The sequence below is a fragment of the Cryptomeria japonica genome, unplaced genomic scaffold, assembly GCF_030272615.1.
Source record: "Cryptomeria japonica unplaced genomic scaffold, Sugi_1.0 HiC_scaffold_237, whole genome shotgun sequence".
NCBI classification, from domain to species: Eukaryota; Viridiplantae; Streptophyta; class Pinopsida; order Cupressales; family Cupressaceae; genus Cryptomeria; species Cryptomeria japonica.
The window spans coordinates 76813-92500 of NW_026729059.1; the positions used below are offsets into that span (position 1 = coordinate 76813).

The following is a 15688-nucleotide window of genomic DNA, read 5'->3' on the forward strand; positions in this document are numbered from 1 at the left end:
CTCAGGACATCGACCCCAACTTCCGAACTCGCCTGCAACGACCGAACCAGCGCCTTGGTGCGCACCAAAAGTGCGCACTTTTGGAGGGCACTTTTGTGCGCTCCAAAGGTGCGCACTTTTGGAGGGCACTTTTCTGCGCTCCAAAGGTGCGCACTTTTGGAGGGCACTTTTTGGAGGGCACTTTTCTGCGCTCCAAAGGTGCGCACTTTTGGAGGGCACTTTTTGGAGGGCACTTTTCTGCGCTCCAAAGGTGCGCACTTTTGGAGGGCACTTTTTGGAGGGCACTTTTCTGCGCTCCAAAGGTGCGCACTTTTGGAGGGCACTTTTTGGAGGGCACTTTTCTGCGCTCCAAAGGTGCGCACTTTTGGAGGGCACTTTTTGGAGGGCACTTTTCTGCGCTCCAAAGGTGCGCACTTTTGGAGGGCACTTTTTGGAGGGCACTTTTCTGCGCTCCAAAGGTGCGCACTTTTGGAGGGCACTTTTTGGAGGGCACTTTTCTGCGCTCCAAAGGTGCGCACTTTTGGAGGGCACTTTTTGGAGGGCACTTTTCTGCGCTCCAAAGGTGCGCACTTTTGGAGGGCACTTTTTGGAGGGCACTTTTCTGCGCTCCAAAGGTGCGCACTTTTGGAGGGCACTTTTGTGCACTCCAAAGGTGCGCACTTTTGGAGGGCACTTTTCCTGTGCTCCAAAGGTGCACACCTAGGTGAGCACCTTCGACCACACCTTGTAGCACACCAAACTCTGACTTTCGACTTCATCCGCAATGCAGGGTCTTTGAGGTTGGCGCAATGCGCACAACCAGGGGAGTCGACCCATCAAACCCAACACCTCCCCTATATAAGCTATTTGTCTGATTCTCATACATGCGTAGCCTGCAGGAGCAATTAGGACATCGACCCCAACTTTCGGCTTCTAAACGAAAACAAGGTCTTTGAGGTTGGTGTAATGCGAACAACTAGGGGAGTCAACCCATCAAACCCAACACCTCCCCTATATAAGCTATTTGTCTGATTCTCATACATGTGTAGTCTACAGGAGCAATTAGGACATCGACCCCAACTTTTGACTTCTTAACGAAAACAAGGTCTTTGAGGTTGACGTAATGCGCACAACCAGGGGAGTCGACCCATCAAACCCAACACCTCCCCTATATAAGCTATTTGTCCGATTCTCATACATGTGTAGCCTGCAGGAGCCATTAGGACATTGACCCCAACTTTTGACTTCTTAACGAAAACAAGGTCTTTGAGGTTGGCGTAATGCGCACAACCAAGGGAGTTGACCCATCAAACCCAACACCTCCCCTATATAAGCTATTTGTCTGATTCTCATACATGTGTAGCCTGCAACAACGATTAGGACATCCACCCCAACTTCTGAATTCGTCTGCGTTGACCGCACCAAAGGTGCACGCCTTGGTGCTCACCAAAATCCGACTTCCGACTTCTTCTGCTATGCGGGGTCTTTGAGGTTGGCGCAGTGCGCACAACCAGGGGAGTCAACCCACCGAATGCAACACCTCCCCTATATAAGCTATTTGTCTGATTCTCATACATGCGTAGACTGCAGCAATGATTAGGACATCCACCCCAACTTTTGACTTCTTAAACAAGACAGGGTCTTTGAAGTTGGTGCAGTGCACACAACCAGGGGAGTCGACCCATCAAACGCAACACCTCCCCTATATAAAGCTATTTGTCCGATTCTCATACGTGTAGTCTGCAGCAGCGATTAGGACATCGACCCCAACTTCCGAATTCGTTTGCATTGACCGCACCAAAGGTGCACGCCTTGGTGTGCACCCTGGAGTGCACTTTGGTGCTCACCTCGGTGCACACTTTGGTGTGCACCTCGGTGTGCACCAAAGGTGCGCACCTTGGAGCGCACCAAAGGTGTACACTTTGGAGCGCACCACATAGGGTCTTTGAGAGGTTGGCGCAGTGCGCACACCAAGGTGGGTGTTGAGGTGCGTGCCGAGGTGGGTGGGTGCTAGGGTGCGCTCCATGGTGGGTGCCAGGGTGGGTGCGTGCTAGGGTGGATTCCAAAGAGGGTCATAGGGTGGGTGCCAAGGTGGGTTGGTGATATAGTGGGTTCAAAGGTGGGTACTAGGGTGGGTTCCAAGGTGGGTCACAAGTTGGGTGCCAGGATGCGTGGGTGTTAGGTTGGGTGCCAAGGTGGGCTCCTGCGTGGGTGGGTGCTAGGGTGGGTTTCAAGGTGGACGCGAGGGCGGGTGCCAAGGTGGGTAACAAGTTGGGTGTTAGGATGGGTGAGTGCTAGAGTGGGTGCCAAGGTGGGTGGGTGCTAAGGTGGATGCCAAGGTGGTTCACAGGGTGGGTGGGTTCTAGGGTGAGTTCCAAGGTGGGTCACAGGTTCAGTGCTAGGGTGGGTGTCAAGGCGGGTGTCGAGGTGCCTGGGTGCTAGGGTGTGGATGCCAATGTGGGTCATAGGGTGGGTACTAGGGTGGGCTGCAATGTGGGTGCCAAGGTGGGTAACATGCTCGGTGGGTTCTAAATTGGGTGCCAGGGTGGGTGTGCACCCACCTTGCCCGAGGTGGGTGCCAAGGTGCCAGTGTGGGTGGGTGCTAAGGTGGATGCCAAGGTGGGTGAGAAGGTGGGTGATAGGTTGAGTGGTAGGATGGGTGGGTGCCAAGATGGGTCACAGGGTGGGTGCAAGGGTGGGTAGGTGCTAGGGTTGGTGTCAGGGTGGGTGGGTGCTAGGTTGGGTTCCAAGGTGGGTGCGAGGGTGAGTGTCAAGGTGGGTCACAGGTTAGGTGCTAGGATGGGTGAGTGCTAGGGTGCAAAGGTGCCAGGGTGGGTGCTAGGATGGGTCGATGCTAGGGTGAGTGGCAAGGTGGGTCCACAAGTGTCAAGGTGGGTGCCGAGGTGGGTGCCAAGTCGGCGACTGCTATGGTGGATGCCAAGGTGGGTCACGGGGTGGGTGCCAAGTTGCTAGGTTGGGTTCCAAGGTGGGTGCCAACGTGGGTGCTAGGGTGCGTGGGTTAAAGGGTGTGTCACAACGTGGGTGCCAGGATGGGTGCGCACCCACACTGGCCAAGACGGGTGCGGGTGCAAGGTTGGGTTCCAAGCCCGGTCACAGGCTGGGTGCTAGGATGGGTGGGTGCCAAGGTGGGCACCAGGGTGGGTGCACCCACCCTGGCCAAGGTGGGTCACGGGGTGGGTCCTAGGGTGGGTAACGGGGTGGGTACTAAGGTGCGTGCCAAGGTGGGTCATAGGGTGGGTGCCAAGGTGGGCACCAGGGTGGGTGTGCACCAACCCTAGCCAGGGTAGGTCACGGGGTGGTTGTCGGGGTGGGCGTCAAGGAGCCAAGGTGGGTGGCAAGTAGCCAAGTTGCGTGCCAAGGTGGGTGTCGGGGTGGGTGCCAAGGATCCAAGGTGGGTGCCAAGGAACCAAGGTGGGTGTCTGGGTGGGTGCCGAGGTGGGAGCCAGGGTGGGTCCCAAGGTGAGTGCAAAGGTGGGTGCCAGGGTCAAGGTGAGTGCCAATGTGGGTTCCAAGGTGCCAGGGTCAGGGTGAGTGCCAATGTGGGTTCAAAGGTGCTAAGTTGGGTGCGAGGTTGGGTGCGAGGGTGGGTGGGTGCCAAGGTGTGCTAGGTGGAAGCCCGGGTGGGTCGGCATCCCATGGGTGTCGAGTTGGGTGCCTGATGGGTGCTTCTTGTCAAGTTTTAGTCGTCGGGACTCATTTCGAGCCTTAGAGGTCGTTTCTTGTCCGGTTGCCCTGTCTTCGACCTGGGAACCCAATTTTGGTCCTCGGGTCCCATTTTTTTTTGTCTCGCATCCCACTTTTGGCCTGTGGCCTTTTCGGGGTCGATTCTCGTTTTGGGCATCAGAGCATGTTTCTTCTCCTAAAACCCAATATTTGTTTATTAAGTCTCGGAACACATTTTTGTTCTCGTGGACCCATCATGGGTCTTGGAACGCATTTGTGGTCCTTGGGTCCCATTTTGCATCCCGAAACTTGTGTTTTGGTGCTTGATCCCTATTTTGGGTGCCCACCTTGCACCAAGTGCGCACCCGGGGCAAACCGAGCGCCTTGGTGCACCGGGGCAAGATCGAGCGTGCACCCGAGGCGCCCCGAACATGCACCAAGGTGCACTCGGCCCACATGTGAGCGCAGGTCGTTGCGCCCGAGGTGGTGTGTGGGCACCGCGTTGCAGACGGGACACTGCACGCACACGACGCCCCCTCCAGGTGCACGCACGTAGGCCGGGCCGGGTGCACACCCGACGCCCTAGCAAGGTGCGCGCACCCGGGCAGGGCTCACACTTGGCGAACGGGGCGCACTTCGCGAGGGAGGGTGTGCACCTCGACGGGGGTGGGTGGCCGGGGTGGATTCGCACGTGGGTCGCGGTTTGCTAAGTACACACTGCGACAAGCTCATAACGGGTGCGATCATACCAGCATTAGTGCACCGGATCCCATCAGAACTCCGCAGTTAAGCGCGCTTGGGCCGGAGTAGTACTGGGATGGGTGACCTCCCGGGAAGTCCCGGTGTTGCACCCTTTTTTAGTTTTTCGCCGGGCGTCGCAATGCTATTTGAATAAACCTTTTGCCCGTTTGCGTTCTCGTCGGGGCCGGGCCGGGCCGGGGTGCGCTGCCCGCACTACCGCGCGCGCGGGGGGCGACACCGAGCGCGCACCCGAGGCACCCCGAGCACACAGGCCACGGTGCAACCCGGGCGTTGTGCGCGCACCCCGGTGCGCCCGAGGTGCTGCGCGCGCACCCAGGTGAAATCGGTGTGCACCTCGGCCAGTGCGCGCTCGGTCGAGTCGCGCACGTTGGCCAAGGTGCACGGTGATGTTTCTTACTCTAAGGTTCCGCACCAGACGCCCGGGACAGGTGAGCGAAGCTGGGCGGGGCCGGGTGCGCGGCCGGGGCAGGTGCACGCAGCTGGAGAGAGCTTTGGAGCACACTTCGGAGCGCACCAATGATGCGCTCCATTCAAAAGTTTCCTGAAAAGGCAAAAAAAGTTGAGATTATAGAATTTCCCACTTGAGAGATTGTAAAAAAAAAAAATTTAAAATGAAGGAAACGCGGGTGCCAAGGTGTGCGCAGCCCAGCCAAGGTGTGCGCACCAAGGCGCCCACCCTGGCGAAGGTGCACGCAAGGTGCGCACCCGAGGCAAACCGGACAATTAACCCAACTTTCGACTTCGCGCGCACCTTGGAGCGCACTTCGGAGCGCTCCTTGGTGCGCACCAATCTTGGGCACCTCGGAGTGCACCATGGCGCCCACCAAGGTGCGCACCCGGGGCAAACCGAGCTCCGACTTCGTGCGCACCTTGGAGCGCACGAAAGGTGCGCACCATGGCGCCCACCAAGGTGCGCAGCCCAGCCAAGGCGTGCGCATCAAGGTGCGCACCCTGGCGAAGGTGCGCACCCGGGGCAAACCGAGCTCCGACTTCGTGCGCACCTTGGAGCGCACAAAAGGTGCGCAACCCAGCCAAGGTGTGCGCACCCCGGTCAAACCGAGCTCCGAATCGTGCGCACCAGAGGTGCACGCCATCGTGCGCACCTTGGAGCACACTTCGGAGCCCTCCTTGGTGCGCGCCGATGTTGCGCACCTCGGAGCGCACCCGGGGAAAACAATGCAATTAACCCGACTTTCGACTTCGTGGGCACCTCGGAGCGCTCTCGGGTTCGCACCTCGGAGCACACCGAGGTGCGCACCTTTGATGCGCTGCCTTCACCAATTTCCAGAAAAGGCAAGAAAACATTGAGAAGGTGTGCGCACCGAGGTGCCCACCCTGGCGAAGGTGCACGCGAGGTGCGCACCCGGGGCAAACCGGGCTCCGACTTCGTGCACGCCGCACCTTGGAGCACACTTCGGAGCGCTCCTTGGTGCGCACCAGGGCGCGCAACCCAGCCGAGGTGCCCACCCCGGCGAAGGTGCACGCGAGGTGCGCACCCGGGGCAAACCGGGCTCCGACTTCGTGCACGCCATGGTGCCCACCGCGGCGAAGGTGCACGCGAGGTGCGCACCCGGGGCAAACCGGGCTCCGACTTCGTGCACGCCGCACCTTGGAGCACACTTCGGAGCGCTCCTTGGTGCGCACCATGGTGCCCACCAGGGCGCGCAACCCCGCCGAAGGTGCACGCGAGGTGCGCACCCGGGGCAAACCGGGCTCCGACTTCGTGCACGCCGCACCTTGGAGCACACTTCGGAGCGCTCCTTGGTGCGCACCATGGTGCCCACCAGGGCGCGCAACCCCGCCGAAGGTGCACGCGAGGTGCGCACCCGGGGCAAACCGGGCTCCGACTTCGTGCACGCCATGGTGCGCACCGCGGCGAAGGTGCGCACCCGGGGCAAACCGGGCTCCGACTTCGTGCACGCCGCACCTTGGAGCACACTTCGGAGCGCTCCTTGGTGCGCACCAGGGCGCGCAACCCAGCCGAGGTGCCCACCCCGGCGAAGGTGCACGCGAGGTGCGTACCCGGGGCAAACCGGGCTCCGACTTCGTGCACGCCGCACCTTGGAGCACACTTCGGAGCGCTCCTTGGTGCGCACCATGGTGCCCACCAGGCCGCGCAACCCAGCCAAGGTGTGCGCACCAAGGTGCACGCGAGGTGCGCACCCGGGGCAAACCGGGGTCCGACTTCGTGCACGCCGCACCTTGGAGCACACATCGGGGCGCTCCCGGGTTCGCACCGGCGTTGCGCACCGTGGTGGGCACCTCGGAGCACACCAAGGTGGGCAGCGAGGTGCGCACCTTTGATGCGATGCCTTCACTAATTTCCATAAAAGGCAAAAAAAAAACGAGATTTTAAAATTTCCGTTTTGAAAGATAGTGAGAAAAAGGGAATGCTGGTGCCATCTTGAGCCCGCCCTGGTGCGCAGCCCAGCCAAGGTGTGCGCACCAAGGTGCCCACCCTGGCGAAGGTGCGCGCCCGGGCAATTAATCCAACTTCCAACTTCGCGCGCGCCAGGGTGGGAGCGCACCCAACAACCGGGCCTGGGAAGAGCCAATGCGAGAAACCCCACCAAACGCTCTGACAAAAAAAGAGGGGGCGCTCCAGTAACCCCGCTTCGGAGCGCACCCTGGGCAAACCCAGCCAAGGTGCCCACCCCGGCCAAGGTGCAGGCGAGGTGCGCACCCGGGGCAAACCGGGCTCCGACAACGTGCACGCCGCACCTTGGAGCACACTTCGTAGCGCTCCCGGGTGCGCACCTCAGAGCACACCAAGGTGGGCAGCGAGGTGCGCACCTTTGATGCGCTGCCTTCACTAATTTCCAGAAAAGGCAAAAAAAAAAGGAGATTTTAAAATTTCCGTTTTGAAAGATAGTGAAAAAAACGGAACGCGCGTGCCATCTTGAGCCCGCCCTGGTGCGCAGCCCAGGTAAGGTGCCCACCCTGGCAAAGGTGCGCACCCGGGCAATTAACCCTACTTCCGACTTCGTGCGCGCCAGGGTGGCAACCGGGCCTCGGAAGAGCCAATGCGAGAAACCCCACCAAACGCTCCGACAAAAAAAGAGGCGGCGCTCCAATAACCCCGCTTCGGAGCGCAGCCGGGGCAAACCCAGCCAAGGTGCCCACCCCGACGAAGGTGCACGCGAGGTGCGCACCCGGGGCAAACCGGGCTCCGACAACGTGCACGCAGCACCTTGGAGCACACTTCGAAGCACTCCCGGGTGCCCACCGGCGTTGCGCACCGTGGTGGGCAGCGAGGTGCGCACCTTTGATGCGCTGCCTTCACTAATTTCCAGAAAAAGGCAAAAAAAAATGAGATTTTAAAATTTCCGTTTTGAAAGATAGTGAAAAAAAAGGAACGCGGGTGCCATCTTGAGCCCGCCCTGGTGCGCAGCCCAGGCAAGGCATGCGCACCAAGGTGCCCACCCGAGGTGCACACCCGGGGCAAACCGGGCTCCGACTTCGTGCAGGCCGCACCTTGGAGCACACTTCGGAGCGCTCCTTGGTGCGCACCATGGTGCCCACCAGGGCGCGCAACCCAGCCAAGGTCTGCACACCAAGGTGCCCACCCCGGCGAAGGTGCACGCGAGGTGCGCACCCGGGGCAAACCGGGCTCCGACTTCGTGCACGCCATGGTGCCCACCGCGGCGAAGGTGCACGCGAGGTGCGCACCCGGGGCAAACCGGGCTCCGACTTCGTGCACGCCGCACCTTGGAGCACACTTCGGAGCGCTCCTTGGTGCGCACCATGGTGCCCACCAGGGCGCGCAACCCAGCCAAGGTGTGCGCACCAAGGTGCACGCGAGGTGCGCACCCGGGGCAAACCGGGGTCCGACTTCGTGCACGCCGCACCTTGGAGCACACATCGGAGCGCTCCCAGGTTCGCACCAGCGTTGCGCACCTTTGATGCGCTGCCTTCACTAATTTCCAGAAAAGGCAAAAAAAAACGAGATTTTAAAATTTCCGTTCTGAAAGATAGTGAAAAAAACGGAACGCGGGTGCCATCTTGAGCCCTTCCTGGTGCGCAGCCCAGGCAAGTTGTGCGCACCAAGGTGCCCACCCTGGCGGAGGTGCGCGCCCGGGGCAATCCGGGCTCCGACTTCGTGCACTGCATGGTGCCCACCAAGGCGCGCAACCCAGCCAAGGTGCCCACCGCAGCGAAGGTGCACGCGAGGTGCGCACCCGAGGTGCACACCCGGGGCAAACCGGGCTCCGACTTCGTGCACGCCGCACCTTGGAGCACACTTCAGAGCGCTCCTTGGTGCGCACCAGGGCGCGCAACCCAGCCGAGGTGCCCACCCCGGCGAAGGTGCACGCGAGGTGCGCACCCGGGGCAAACCGGGCTCCGACTTCGTGCACGCCATGGTGCCCACCGCGGCGAAGGTGCGCACCCGGGGCAAACCGGGCTCCGACTTCGTGCACGCCGCACCTTGGAGCACACTTCGGAGCGCTCCTTGGTGCGCACCATGGTGCCCACCAGGCCGCGCAACCCAGCCAAGGTGTGCGCACCAAGGTGCACGCGAGGTGCGCACCCGGGGCAAACCGGGGTCCGACTTCGTGCACGCCGCACCTTGGAGCACACATCGGGGCGCTCCCGGGTTCGCACCGGCGTTGCGCACCGTGGTGGGCACCTCGGAGCACACCAAGGTGGGCAGCGAGGTGCGCACCTTTGATGCGATGCCTTCACTAATTTCCATAAAAGGCAAAAAAAAAACGAGATTTTAAAATTTCCGTTTTGAAAGATAGTGAGAAAAAGGGAATGCTGGTGCCATCTTGAGCCCGCCCTGGTGCGCAGCCCAGCCAAGGTTTGCGCACCAAGGTGCCCACCCTGGCGAAGGTGCGCGCCCGGGCAATTAACCCAACTTCCAACTTCGCGCGCGCCAGGGTGGGAGCGCACCCAACAACCGGGCCTGGGAAGAGCCAATGCGAGAAACCCCACCAAACTCTCTGACAAAAAAAGAGGGGGCGCTCCAGTAACCCCGCTTCGGAGCGCACCCTGGGCAAACCCAGCCAAGGTGCCCACCCCGGCCAAGGTGCAGGCGAGGTGCGCACCCGGGGCAAACCGGGCTCCGACAACGTGCACGCCGCACCTTGGAGCACACTTCGTAGCGCTCCCGGGTGCGCACCTCAGAGCACACCAAGGTGGGCAGCGAGGTGCGCACCTTTGATGCGCTGCCTTCACTAATTTCCAGAAAAGGCAAAAAAAAAAGGAGATTTTAAAATTTCCGTTTTGAAAGATAGTGAAAAAAACGGAACGCGCGTGCCATCTTGAGCCCGCCCTGGTGCGCAGCCCAGGTAAGGTGCCACCCTGGCAAAGGTGCGCACCCGGGCAATTAACCCTACTTCCGACTTCGTGCGCGCCAGGGTGGCAACCGGGCCTCGGAAGAGCCAATGCGAGAAACCCCACCAAACGCTCCGACAAAAAAAGAGGCGGCGCTCCAATAACCCCGCTTCGGAGCGCAGCCGGGGCAAACCAAGCCAAGGTGCCCACCCCGACGAAGGTGCACGCGAGGTGCGCACCCGGGGCAAACCGGGCTCCGACAACGTGCACGCAGCACCTTGGAGCACACTTCGAAGCACTCCCGGGTGCCCACCGGCGTTGCGCACCGTGGTGGGCAGCGAGGTGCGCACCTTTGATGCGCTGCCTTCACTAATTTCCAGAAAAAGGCAAAAAAAAATGAGATTTTAAAATTTCCGTTTTGAAAGATAGTGAAAAAAAAGGAACGCGGGTGCCATCTTGAGCCCGCCCTGGTGCGCAGCCCAGGCAAGGCATGCGCACCAAGGTGCCCACCCGAGGTGCACACCCGGGGCAAACCGGGCTCCGACTTCGTGCAGGCCGCACCTTGGAGCACACTTCGGAGCGCTCCTTGGTGCGCACCATGGTGCCCACCAGGGCGCACCCGAGGCAAACCGGGCTCCGACTTCGTGCACGCCGCACCTTGGAGCACACATCGGAGCGCTCCCAGGTTCGCACCAGCGTTGCGCACCTTTGATGCGCTGCCTTCACTAATTTCCAGAAAAGGCAAAAAAAAACGATATTTTAAAATTTCCGTTCTGAAAGATAGTGAAAAAAACGGAACGCGGGTGCCATCTTGAGCCCTTCCTGATGCGCAGCCCAGGCAAGTTGTGCGCACCAAGGTGCCCACCCTGGCGGAGGTGCGCGCCCGGGGCAAACCGGGCTCCGACTTCGTGCACTGCATGGTGCCCACCAAGGCGCGCAACCCAGCCAAGGTGCCCACCGCAGCGAAGGTGCACGCGAGGTGCGCACCCGAGGTGCACACCCGGGGCAAACCGGGCTCCGACTTCGTGCACGCCGCACCTTGGAGCACACTTCAGAGCGCTCCTTGGTACGCACCAGGGCGCGCAACCCAGCCAAGGTGCTCACCCCGGCGAAGGTGCACGCGAGGTGCGCACCCGGGGCAAACCGGGCTCGGACTTCGTGCACGCCGCACCTTGGAGCACACATCGGAGCGCTCCCGGGTTCGCACCAGCATTGCGCACCTTTGATGCGCTGCCTTCACTAATTTCCAGAAAAGGCAAAAAAAAGAAAAAAATGAGATTTTAAAATTTCCGTTTTGAAAGATAGTGAAAAAAACGGAACGCGGGTGCCATCTTGAGCCCGCCCTGGTGTGCAGCCCAGGCAAGTTGTGCGCACCAAGGCACCCACCCTGGCCAAGGTGGGTCACGGGGTGGGTCCTAGGGTGGGTAACGGGGTGGGTACTAAGGTGCGTGCCAAGGTGGGTCATAGGGTGGGTGCCAAGGTGGGCACCAGGGTGGGTGTGCACCAACCCTAGCCAGGGTAGGTCACGGGGTGGTTGTCGGGGTGGGCGTCAAGGAGCCAAGGTGGGTGGCAAGTAGCCAAGTTGCGTGCCAAGGTGGGTGTCGGGGTGGGTGCCAAGGATCCAAGGTGGGTGCCAAGGAACCAAGGTGGGTGTCTGGGTGGGTGCCGAGGTGGGAGCCAGGGTGGGTCCCAAGGTGAGTGCAAAGGTGGGTGCCAGGGTCAAGGTGAGTGCCAATGTGGGTTCCAAGGTGCCAGGGTCAGGGTGAGTGCCAATGTGGGTTCAAAGGTGCTAAGTTGGGTGCGAGGTTGGGTGCGAGGGTGGGTGGGTGCCAAGGTGTGCTAGGTGGAAGCCCGGGTGGGTCGGCATCCCATGGGTGTCGAGTTGGGTGCCTGATGGGTGCTTCTTGTCAAGTTTTAGTCGTCGGGACTCATTTCGAGCCTTAGAGGTCGTTTCTTGTCCGGTTGCCCTGTCTTCGACCTGGGAACCCAATTTTGGTCCTCGGGTCCCATTTTTTTTTGTCTCGCATCCCACTTTTGGCCTGTGGCCTTTTCGGGGTCGATTCTCGTTTTGGGCATCAGAGCATGTTTCTTCTCCTAAAACCCAATATTTGTTTATTAAGTCTCGGAACACATTTTTGTTCTCGTGGACCCATCATGGGTCTTGGAACGCATTTGTGGTCCTTGGGTCCCATTTTGCATCCCGAAACTTGTGTTTTGGTGCTTGATCCCTATTTTGGGTGCCCACCTTGCACCAAGTGCGCACCCGGGGCAAACCGAGCGCCTTGGTGCACCGGGGCAAGATCGAGCGTGCACCCGAGGCGCCCCGAACATGCACCAAGGTGCACTCGGCCCACATGTGAGCGCAGGTCGTTGCGCCCGAGGTGGTGTGTGGGCACCGCGTTGCAGACGGGACACTGCACGCACACGACGCCCCCTACAGGTGCACGCACGTAGGCCGGGCCGGGTGCACACCCGACGCCCTAGCAAGGTGCGCGCACCCGGGCAGGGCTCACACTTGGCGAACGGGGCGCACTTCGCGAGGGAGGGTGTGCACCTCGACGGGGGTGGGTGGCCGGGGTGGATTCGCACGTGGGTCGCGGTTTGCTAAGTACACACTGCGACAAGCTCATAACGGGTGCGATCATACCAGCGTTAGTGCACCGGATCCCATCAGAACTCCGCAGTTAAGCGCGCTTGGGCCGGAGTAGTACTGGGATGGGTGACCTCCCGGGAAGTCCCGGTGTTGCACCCTTTTTTAGTTTTTCGCCGGGCATCGCAATGCTATTTGAATAAACCTTTTGCCCGTTTGCGTTCTCGTCGGGGCCGGGCCGGGCCGGGGTGCCCTGCCCGCACTACCGCGCGCGCGGGGGCGACACCGAGCGCGCACCCGAGGCGCCCCGAGCACACAGGCCACGGTGCAACCCGGGCGTTGTGCGCGCACCCCGGTGCGCCCGAGGTGCTGCGCGCGCACCCAGGTGAAATCGGTGTGCACCTCGGCCAGTGCGCGCTCGGTCGAGTCGCGCACGTTGGCCAAGGTGCACGGTGATGTTTCTTACTCTAAGGTTCCGCACCAGACGCCCGGGACAGGTGAGCGAAGCTGGGCGGGGCCGGGTGCGCGGCCGGGGCAGGTGCACGCAGCTGGAGAGAGCTTTGGAGCACACTTCGGAGCGCACCAATGATGCGCTCCATTCAAAAGTTTCCTGAAAAGGCAAAAAAAGTTGAGATTATAGAATTTCCCACTTGAGAGATTGTAAAAAAAAAAAATTTAAAATGAAGGAAACGCGGGTGCCAAGGTGTGCGCAGCCCAGCCAAGGTGTGCGCACCAAGGCGCCCACCCTGGCGAAGGTGCACGCAAGGTGCGCACCCGAGGCAAACCGGACAATTAACCCAACTTTCGACTTCGCGCGCACCTTGGAGCGCACTTCGGAGCGCTCCTTGGTGCGCACCAATCTTGGGCACCTCGGAGTGCACCATGGCGCCCACCAAGGTGCGCACCCGGGGCAAACCGAGCTCCGACTTCGTGCGCACCTTGGAGCGCACGAAAGGTGCGCACCATGGCGCCCACCAAGGTGCGCAGCCCAGCCAAGGCGTGCGCATCAAGGTGCGCACCCTGGCGAAGGTGCGCACCCGGGGCAAACCGAGCTCCGACTTCGTGCGCACCTTGGAGCGCACAAAAGGTGCGCAACCCAGCCAAGGTGTGCGCACCCCGGTCAAACCGAGCTCCGAATCGTGCGCACCAGAGGTGCACGCCATCGTGCGCACCTTGGAGCACACTTCGGAGCCCTCCTTGGTGCGCGCCGATGTTGCGCACCTCGGAGCGCACCCGGGGAAAACAATGCAATTAACCCGACTTTCGACTTCGTGGGCACCTCGGAGCGCTCTCGGGTTCGCACCTCGGAGCACACCGAGGTGCGCACCTTTGATGCGCTGCCTTCACCAATTTCCAGAAAAGGCAAGAAAACATTGAGAAGGTGTGCGCACCGAGGTGCCCACCCTGGCGAAGGTGCACGCGAGGTGCGCACCCGGGGCAAACCGGGCTCCGACTTCGTGCACGCCGCACCTTGGAGCACACTTCGGAGCGCTCCTTGGTGCGCACCAGGGCGCGCAACCCAGCCGAGGTGCCCACCCCGGCGAAGGTGCACGCGAGGTGCGCACCCGGGGCAAACCGGGCTCCGACTTCGTGCACGCCATGGTGCCCACCGCGGCGAAGGTGCACGCGAGGTGCGCACCCGGGGCAAACCGGGCTCCGACTTCGTGCACGCCGCACCTTGGAGCACACTTCGGAGCGCTCCTTGGTGCGCACCATGGTGCCCACCAGGGCGCGCAACCCCGCCGAAGGTGCACGCGAGGTGCGCACCCGGGGCAAACCGGGCTCCGACTTCGTGCACGCCGCACCTTGGAGCACACTTCGGAGCGCTCCTTGGTGCGCACCATGGTGCCCACCAGGGCGCGCAACCCCGCCGAAGGTGCACGCGAGGTGCGCACCCGGGGCAAACCGGGCTCCGACTTCGTGCACGCCATGGTGCGCACCGCGGCGAAGGTGCGCACCCGGGGCAAACCGGGCTCCGACTTCGTGCACGCCGCACCTTGGAGCACACTTCGGAGCGCTCCTTGGTGCGCACCAGGGCGCGCAACCCAGCCGAGGTGCCCACCCCGGCGAAGGTGCACGCGAGGTGCGTACCCGGGGCAAACCGGGCTCCGACTTCGTGCACGCCGCACCTTGGAGCACACTTCGGAGCGCTCCTTGGTGCGCACCATGGTGCCCACCAGGCCGCGCAACCCAGCCAAGGTGTGCGCACCAAGGTGCACGCGAGGTGCGCACCCGGGGCAAACCGGGGTCCGACTTCGTGCACGCCGCACCTTGGAGCACACATCGGGGCGCTCCCGGGTTCGCACCGGCGTTGCGCACCGTGGTGGGCACCTCGGAGCACACCAAGGTGGGCAGCGAGGTGCGCACCTTTGATGCGATGCCTTCACTAATTTCCATAAAAGGCAAAAAAAAAACGAGATTTTAAAATTTCCGTTTTGAAAGATAGTGAGAAAAAGGGAATGCTGGTGCCATCTTGAGCCCGCCCTGGTGCGCAGCCCAGCCAAGGTGTGCGCACCAAGGTGCCCACCCTGGCGAAGGTGCGCGCCCGGGCAATTAACCCAACTTCCAACTTCGCGCGCGCCAGGGTGGGAGCGCACCCAACAACCGGGCCTGGGAAGAGCCAATGCGAGAAACCCCACCAAACGCTCTGACAAAAAAAGAGGGGGCGCTCCAGTAACCCCGCTTCGGAGCGCACCCTGGGCAAACCCAGCCAAGGTGCCCACCCCGGCCAAGGTGCAGGCGAGGTGCGCACCCGGGGCAAACCGGGCTCCGACAACGTGCACGCCGCACCTTGGAGCACACTTCGTAGCGCTCCCGGGTGCGCACCTCAGAGCACACCAAGGTGGGCAGCGAGGTGCGCACCTTTGATGCGCTGCCTTCACTAATTTCCAGAAAAGGCAAAAAAAAAAGGAGATTTTAAAATTTCCGTTTTGAAAGATAGTGAAAAAAACGGAACGCGCGTGCCATCTTGAGCCCGCCCTGGTGCGCAGCCCAGGTAAGGTGCCCACCCTGGCAAAGGTGCGCACCCGGGCAATTAACCCTACTTCCGACTTCGTGCGCGCCAGGGTGGCAACCGGGCCTCGGAAGAGCCAATGCGAGAAACCCCACCAAACGCTCCGACAAAAAAAGAGGCGGCGCTCCAATAACCCCGCTTCGGAGCGCAGCCGGGGCAAACCCAGCCAAGGTGCCCACCCCGACGAAGGTGCACGCGAGGTGCGCACCCGGGGCAAACCGGGCTCCGACAACGTGCACGCAGCACCTTGGAGCACACTTCGAAGCACTCCCGGGTGCCCACCGGCGTTGCGCACCGTGGTGGGCAGCGAGGTGCGCACCTTTGATGCGCTGCCTTCACTAATTTCCAGAAAAAGGCAAAAAAAAATGAGATTTTAAAATTTC

The 15688-nt window shown here is 61.4% G+C and overlaps 2 non-coding genes across 2 annotated transcripts; both read left to right on the forward strand.

Annotated features, from left to right (window-relative positions):
• The first annotated feature begins 4398 nt into the window (after positions 1-4398).
• On the forward strand, positions 4399-4517 carry LOC131869158 (5S ribosomal RNA). Its single transcript, XR_009367553.1, has one exon. It is a non-coding gene; the product is annotated as a 5S ribosomal RNA (ribosomal RNA).
• Positions 4518-12335: 7818 nt separating this feature from the next.
• On the forward strand, positions 12336-12454 carry LOC131869179 (5S ribosomal RNA). The gene has a single exon (XR_009367573.1). It is a non-coding gene; the product is annotated as a 5S ribosomal RNA (ribosomal RNA).
• Positions 12455-15688: the final 3234 nt, after the last annotated feature.